The sequence below is a fragment of the Lycium barbarum genome, chromosome 11, assembly GCF_019175385.1.
Source record: "Lycium barbarum isolate Lr01 chromosome 11, ASM1917538v2, whole genome shotgun sequence".
Taxonomy (NCBI): domain Eukaryota; kingdom Viridiplantae; phylum Streptophyta; class Magnoliopsida; order Solanales; family Solanaceae; genus Lycium; species Lycium barbarum.
Window position 1 is genome coordinate 105935558 of NC_083347.1, and position 9192 is coordinate 105944749.

General features: G+C 34.9%; 1 pseudogene; it reads right to left on the bottom strand.

Annotated features, from left to right (window-relative positions):
* Positions 1–2654: 2654 nt before the first annotated feature.
* LOC132617517 (uncharacterized) lies at positions 2655–8644 on the bottom strand (annotated as a pseudogene).
* Between the last annotated feature and the right edge of the window lie 548 nt (positions 8645–9192).

Here is a 9192-nt window from a genome sequence, read left to right on the forward strand (position 1 = left end):
TGTATATGTTCAAATAATGTATTGTTTGTTTAGATATGATTGGAATAGACTTCATGTGCTCTGTTAGATGTTAAGGGTTCCTATCTTAGCTGTCCAACACTTAAATATGATAAGGATATGATCACATGAGTCATGATAGTAATTTAGTGAACTTTTAAGTTAACATTGATCCTGCTTGAATGTTGTAGAATATTAAAGTACTGTGATGATCTATTTGAAGTATTTGAGGAAGTTGTTTTTACTTGAACAAGATTATGACATTTTTATTGCGTAAATTTGTTCTTTTATGGGTTTATATACTTGTCTAATGTCAACTGGATAACATGAAGTTATGATTGGGATAAAAAGAGAAAAGATCATGATCACGTTAAAACAAAGCTTAAGGAGCCTAGGCATGTTTATAAGAAGTCTTTGATAAGTGTAAGGTATTTAGACTTAGGGGTCTGCTTAGATTTGTGTGGTCTGAATTTTCCCAAGTTTGTTTGAATGTGCTTGATGTAGTCAAATAATTCTGAAGAGTTGTATGTTATGCATTAAGGATAATTTTAAAGCAACTATATCCTAGAATATGATGAAGAAGTCTAAAAATGAAGTCTTGGTATTCAAGCCCATTCATGAGATAACAGGTCGTTAAATGGTACATTAGGAATTAATAAAAGTCCATAAAGTTGTAGGAATCATTTAAAATAAAGTAGAATACTATATGCTACTAGCAGGATTATATGTCATGTTTGCTTCATTTGAGTAGAATTCAGCCTTGACATTCATATTATCAGACTTTCTCTTTTCTATATTTGGTTCATTGCTTGAACTTTCAAAAGGCTTCTAAATAAAGTAGAATACTATATGTTACTAGCAGGATTATATGCCATGTTTGCTTCATTTGAGTAGAATTCAGCCTTGACATTCATCTTATCAAACTTTCTCTTTTCTATATCTGGTTTATTGCTTGAACTTTCAAAAGGAGTCTAAGAGGATTAAAAAGATGTTATGAGTCCTAATGAGCCTTAACTACTTGAAAAAATGATTAATCAATTGAAAAGGGGAGTTGTTCGGAATCTAGAGGTTGATGATTCAGTTTGAACTTAAGCTTTTAAGTGATTTAAATGTTTAAGTTTCTCAAATGTTAGTGTCTAAAAGGGATTCAACCTAACTTTACATAATTAGGATTCTAAAACTAAGTTGATTAGAAGTTGTTAACTTATATGATCAATTAAGGGTCTAGATGAAATTTAGTTTACGCAGTGTCAAACCACTCTAGTCCATGAGTTTGGTGATTGGAATTAGGTATGGGAATAAGGTAAAGAGGGCTGAGGTTGCTTTGGGAGAGTAAAAGGTGAGCCTAGGTATGAACTGGAGGTAATGGCCAGTGGAGCTTAGGATCGCTTTTTACTAAGGTTCAGGAAAGGAATGGGGAGGTGATGACCTCACCCTATCCTGTTCTTCTTTCAGGACCCTGAGGCTTCCTTGTCTTCCTAGACCTTGTTCTCATGACTGTAAGGGTTCAGTGAGACCTGGGATTTGGTCAAGGGTGGGTCGTCATGCCTTGGGGAGAATTATTGAGATTTCATGTTGCTTAAAGCTAAGTTAAAATAAAGGGGTAGGTGTCTGTCATATCTTTGTCATGATTAGGGAGTTTGAAACTGCCATTAGCTAAGTCCTAAAGAGGTGAGTTACTCACTTAGTGTCTGAATTCATGTTCTTTTTTAGAAGTTTGACTTATCTGCTTGTCTGTTTGCTTCCTGAGGAATGTGTTTAAAAGCTGGTGTGGTGTATTTATGTATGGACTTGGTCATGTGAATGTACTAATCTTCGTCTGAACTCAAGGAAAGAACATTTAGTTAATCCTAAATTGGTAAGAACCTTTTATTTCTTGAACTAAACTGTGACACCTAGATTTCACTGGGCATTGTAGTATAACTTAGATTAAGAGGACAAAATTAAGATCTGTCTAGTAAGGTTTGATTCTATAGCATTAGTGTGTTTTAAAATCCTGTCATACATAGAATCAGGGGATGAAATAATTAAGCATTATGTCTGTGCTCTAAAATGAATATTGTTAGATTGGAATTAGTTTGATGTTGATTACTAGGGTATGGTAGGTATTCTTAAAGACAGTGTGGACCACTTAGCTTAGGATGGTCTTTTTTAGACACCTCAAAGAGGGGGCAGAGAAGAGTCAAGCCCATCTTCTCTTACAGCATCCACTACAAAAAAAATCGAGTTTAGCGACAGACAAAATCCGTCGGTACACAGCATATATTCGTTGCTAAACCAATATAGCGACGCAATAACGACGGAATTCAGTCCGTCGGTAAAATCCTCGTAGCTAACCATTTACCTACAAAAAAAACGAATCCGTCACAGGATTAACGACAGATTGGCGACAGATTTCATCCGTTGCCAACATTAGCGACAAATGAAATCTGTCGCGATGTTAGTAATTTCCGTCGCTAAATCTATGAGTTATTTCGTCGTTTCATTTGATTGGCGACCAATAATTTCCATCACTAATTCCGTCGCCAATAATTTGTCGCAAAATTTGATTTTGTATTAGTTATAGCTATAGAAAATCCATCGCAATTTTTTTTTAATTTTTATATAATATTTTAAATACACCTGTCCAAGCATATATTAGATACTCATAAAATAACTTAATTCATAGAAACTAATATTCTACAAGGTCCAAAATACATAGCAGAATGCAATCGAGTTCAAAGCATCCACAACGATAAAATCCAAAACAAGAAAATCCAAAATCACATGCAACAACAATAAAGTTCAAACAACAAAACTAACTAATGAGAGACTGGAGAGCTACGGTCATCATCAGAAACTGATGCAAGAACCTCATCAATGTTGGCAGTAGCTGCAACTGGAACTATAGGTGCCATAGATAGTGGATGGTCAGTAGGAGTGTGAGTGTCTAGCTGAGAAGAGGATGAAGAAACCAATCCACGTACCCACTCAACAATTACAGGAAGCATGCGATCTGTTAGTGCAGGAATAATGCTATCGGTCAGTGCAGGAATCAATCGCATCACTAACTCATCCAAATTTCCCATAGCTGCTGCTTGAGTATTCACAAGTGGTATTGAGGATGTAGCATCAGATCCAGAAGAGGGACGAAGATTCGGCCCATAATATAATTGTGCTAGAGATCCAAGACCGTATATTCTTCTTTTCTTTACCCCTCCCACGGCTTCGTAATAGGCTTGACATTGATCAACTTCAGATTGGGTCAGTGTCTGGCGTTGTAATATTTCTTGATATTTTTCCTGTAAAAGAGTGATAATTAGTGAAATTGTGAAATTCATTTCACTAACAGTTCGTATTTGACCCTTTTCCGATAAATGAATCATTAAGCATATGGTCACAAGATGATATCTAATAGTAATGCGAATGTTTAGCTAAACTAGAATTTATATCTCTAAGATCAAAATAAATACTTATGAAACATCAGATGATAGTTAAACCAACCATTTAATACACAACAACCAACATACCAAGTTTTTTCTTTTTTAATCTTCACAAAGGAAAAATTAACCCAAAAAAAAAAAAGGCAAGTGCACTCATACTGTGCAACTAAAATAGTACTAGGAATAAAGAAGGGATAGAGTCAGAGTAGTAGTAAGTACTAGTATAGAATGAATATGGCAGATACTGGTCAGGTAGATCACATGCTAAGTGTCTTATAACTAAAGAAAATATAGTTATATTATGTTGGTGCTCATTATAAATGCCATTTCAGTAGTACATACATATCTACTATTTCTTACTTATTTCTTCGGTGTTGGTAAATTCCCATAAAAATCCAACAACTTGTTAAACATGTGAATATCTTTGATAAGCAGATCCCAAGTTTAAACATTTTAAGGGCGCTTGGTAAAAGTAAAGCACGAGCTATTATAAATAACCCAACAGAGCCTAAGAGGGGTTCAAATTGGCTTAACTGCACCATTAAGGGTTCAAAGGCAGCAAGCTTTGGGCCGGGTGTAACAGATCGACTAGAAAACTGTGACTAGCACTATGTTTATAGCCTATTGAGTGAGTCTAACCGATCAATGAAAATTTCAGCAGAGTTCACTTAAACCTAGATAAATTCCATCCTGATATACAGCTGAATCAATGCAACCTAGCAATCATCACGAACAAGAGGCAATAAACATCATTGTAGTAGTACCGGACAAAGAAGATATGTTCATGAGCAACCGCAACACTTAAGTAATTCTAGCCTATATAATAAATAAATGTTTTGTTCAAATAATCCACATATTCTCCAAATGACTACAAATCAATAGCAATTTTGAAATTGTCAAACAACACAAATATAACATAAATAACTCTTAAGTGCATCATTTTACCCCAAAAAAAAAAAGTCAATAAGATTATAGAATGTTGGACTCACATGCACGATTCGGGCTCGTTCACCAATAAAAGATTTCTCATCATAACCATGTGTATGGATGTGCAAATGTACCTCACTTGGTGTTGGATCTCGACCCTTTTTAATAGCCTATACAAAAAAAAAATCACCACATAGTTCAGTAACTTTTAGAACCAACAAAAACAGCAACCAATGTCACAACAGACATGTTGCAGCTAACATAGCAGTCATTTTTCCAACAAAGCCATTTTACTATGGAGTGTGTTGGTGCTCAAGAGAAAACTGAAGCTCACTCACTGGAAAGTGCTTATAAGAAGCAACTCAGATTCTGATTTATCTGCTGGTACAGATAAAGATACAAAACGGTAAAAAAGTGAACAATTATATCATTAATTTTCAGCATTTTCAACCTGCAACTGATGAGGCAGTCTAAATTTCCAAAAACAACAAATAGGCAACAAATATCAAGGCTAGTTCCTGGAGACTAGAGAGACTATTTCTTATTCATTGTGACAAGCGTGAGAAAGTCCCAAAAAAACTTGCCAACATAAATAATCTGCAACTAATGTTGCATTCACCTTCATGTTGACAATTTGGTTAGGCAAAGGCCAAAGCCACAGAATCAACTTACATGTCTCTTGTGATGCTCTCCAATGGTAATAGAGCCACCCGTGTGAGTCCCACTAGCAACTGCATTCTCACCGCCACAACGATTCTTTGAAGCTATTTTGATTTTTCAACAACCTTAGGATCTTTCCAATATTTCATCCAACTTTCCCATGTTTCTATCGGAACATAATCTGGCCGAAATCCTTCAGTTTTTATTGTGCTAATGAAATCACTGTACTTTCTCGCTACCTTTTTACGCCATTGCTTCCTCACTTCACTATCAATCGAAGAATCCCAATAGAATGCCTTCTGAAATAATTTTACAAAGTAGAGTATAACAATAACTCATCATTTCAGCAGACAAAAGTTATAAAACATGAGTTATAAGACAAACACCATCAGTCACCCAATAAACGGGAAAGAAAAGAACTGCAAATAAAACGAGGCTTATTAACAATATAAGACCAATAGAAATAGCAGAGGTAATAGATGTCCTGCTTTTAAGTTTCTTTCACGCCTGATGCTATATTGAACTTAAATCGTTAAGAGTGAGCTAATTTATTTGAATTCTATTGATTCATCAGTAGGAGAAAAGAGGAAGAAGATATTATTTCTTTAAACAGTTACTCTTCTTTATATTTGTCTTTAACTATTAACAAGATCTCTAATAATTCTTGTCTTCTCTAGTTTTGTTGACAGTGTAACACAATAAATGACCCAATACTGCTGTTTTGGTACTCATTATTTGATTCCATAAATTTGCTTTTTCTATTTGTCACTAAGTGTAACTAGTGACAAATGTTTCAGTTATTATACCTCAAATTCTCCCAGATAAAAATCTTTTGTCTCTTCTGAGACACTTTTCCAATTAACTCCCTTAGGCTCAAGTTCATTCTTGAAAGACGCAGTTATCTTCTCTGAGCATAATCTCAATGGTTCCAACCTGGAAAAATTGGAAGACATTATATGAAGCCTATCATAAAGCAACTACAGTATATAAATAATAATGGTGCAAGCAGAAACTAACCCTGAAGGAGAAAGAAAAACAAGTGTCTGCTCCCTGTTACTGTTGCTCTCACCTTCACCTATTGTGTCACTCTGAGCAGATGTACCTTCACCTGTTACGTTTCTCTGAGTAGACGCACCCTCGCCTATTACGTTGCTCTCATTAGGTATTATAGGAGATGGTTCAGAAATGGATGGGGTGCTACCATGACCCGATGTTTGAACGGGTGGTGTAGTAGTAGGACATGTTTGAACCTGGTCTTGCCCACCTGAAGAACTGGTACCACCCTGTTGAGAACTAATTATGGGAACGGAAACAGTAGGCATTAAACCTCGACTAGCGCTACCTCGACCTCTAATTGAGGTCTTGCTTACACGGCCCGTGCTACCTCGACCTCTGCCTCGAGTCATGTCTACAAGAAAAAAATAGAGGTAATCATCTTTTAGATAATCAACAAGAGAGGTTCAACCAGAATATATTAAGATGCTAAAATTTACAGCAAGAACCTTCACAAAGCAAAAAAAAAAAAAAAAAAACTTCAGATCCAAACCAATAGAACTACCTCGTATGCTTTAGCTTATTCCATGGACGGAGATGAAACTCAATGTCGGCTTCGTCTAATTGAGCAAACAACGATTCTTTTTCAACTGAAATAAAAAATAATCTCTAAAGATTAAAAATCTATTAAATATCTTCCGCCTAATATTGACACGAACTGTTTTCCGACAAATATTAGTCATTGTTCTGGTCCAACTCCAAAACAAGCATGTACATATACTATAATCACACTAAACCAGACAACTTGACTAAAATGCGCCATCAACCACAAATAATTTCAGCAAAAGGCTAATCAAACAAAGGTATACTTCACACAATGGCAATTTCCCCCCCAAAATTTAGGTTCTATAACAGCACCTAAATAGATAATTTTAAGTATGAAAAATATGTTTAGATGTGTTTAACATTTGTTTTGGTGTCCAAACACATTTCAAATACTTATTTCAACCAAATTATGTCTGATGCACAACAGCCAAATCAGACGAAGCGCCCATGGCATAAAATCTTTGCTCTAAATACCAACAACTTGGAAGCCAAATAGACAAACACTTAAAGAGTTGGATTTTCCACGTCAATGGCCAAATCAAACCCAAACAGAATCAACTCAACTAGGTTCCAAAACAATCAAATAACTCCCGTCCTCTCCACAACCACCACCACAAAAACACCACCAGTCCAAACATAAATATTAAACAGAATAGAAAAAGAAATAAAAAAACACATACCCAAACCCTCAATTTTTTATCAACCAAATGCTTGTGAATTATTTTTAACTAAATTAAAAAAAAAAAAAAAAAAAAAAAGTAAAGAAACAACATCCTTATACTGTCAAAGAATAAATGTTAGTGTTTCCAGAAAACATCTCAGGGGGAGAAAGAGATACCTCTTTCAAAATGTTATTTCCTCTTCAATGCTAAAAAAAACTATAATCTTCTAAAAATAAGACGATATGACAAGCTAAATACGGCTAAATATAACATAGAATCCATGTATACCAGGACAATCCAGTTAAAACAACACCCTCATTTTGCATAGACAACTCTTAAACCAAGAAACCCTAGATTATTCAATGAAGCAAGTGACAGATATTCACAAATACAAATACAAAACCAAAGACTACTACCCCCGCAAAACCGAAGAAAGCTGAATTAACTTCACAGACAACAATAAGCTCCTCAGAGATATTTTTAACCCCTTCTTATGAGTATAAGTGTATAACAATAAAAATAGCAGAAAGCTCATAAAATAAACTGTCTCGTAGAACCTTACATAAAGGTAGCCAAGGTACGTACAAACAAGCAGAAAAACCAAAACAATTTGTGTACAAAGGCAAGAACAAATTCTTACATCAACTGAAATATTTTAAAAAATAAGCTTTCTTCCTGCAAAGAGGGCAGCAAGGTGAGGAGAGAGTGATGATTTAGGAAGACCCACCGGCCATTGCCGAAAAGAATAGCCGGAGAGAGCTAGTGGGTTTAGAGTTTTGTGGGTTTGAAGAGAGAGTTGATAAAGTTCTAGTGGGTCTGAAGATTTAGGGGGTTTATTAGAGGGGAAAGGATTCAGTCCAGTACCTAATGGTCCAGTAAATATCAATAGTGCCATGGATAAATGCCACCTGGTTGGTTATAGTTTTAATGGTTCGGATCAATGTTTTTTTTTTTTTAAAGAAAAATAAACTAACAGATTTATACATTAACGCTGTTTCTGAAAAAAGAATCTGTGCATTTATTTTGAGTGAGCCTAAAAAGACTAAACAACAAAAAATGTATTAGTAATATAGAAATTCTAGTTTTTTGGTTCACATGTTAGAAAGAAAAAAAAAATCGGTAACACAACTATTAGAAGAAAAAAATACATACTCCACTTTTCTGATTTCAAGACTGTTCCAATCATATGTTATATTTATTTATCTTTTGTCATTGAAATAAATGAGTAAAATAACGTACCAACTATGCAGTCCTCGGTCTGCTCATATTTATTTTGTGAAAGAACTGAAATGTTGTTTTTATAAAAAAAAATCAAATGCATCTAAGCCATTTAAACTCTAAGCTACCAGGTGTCTTTTATCCATGACACCATTGAGATTTACTGGACCATTAAATACTGGACAGGATTCTTTCCCTAATTAGAGGGGTCTATTTTGTTTTATTTCTTTGATAAAAATAAAAATTTAATTTTTTGTACCAACGGTTTTACTAACGGACAGGTTCCGTCGCTAATAATAACATGAAATTTTAACATTTTAGAAGTTAACGACGGAAATATCTGTAGCAACTGATATTAAAGCAGGGCGATACATACATATTATCTAACGACGGACGTAATCCGTCGCTAACTCCGTCACTAATCTGCAATAATTTTTGTCGCCCACAATTTGTCGTAAATTTTGTAGCTAAAATAAACGGGCTTAATGTTCGCGCCAAAATATAGCGACGGATTTGAAAATCCGTCGCTATTCCATCGTTAGTTTAGATATCATTTCTTTTTCCTTCTTTTTGGCGACAGAAATGCAATTTCGTAGGTAATCTGTCGTTACCTAGCGACGGAAAAAATTGTGTAGCTAAAATCCGTCCCTAAAACCAGTTTTTTTTGTAGTGATCCACCCCCCAAATGAGGGGTGTCATGACTAGCC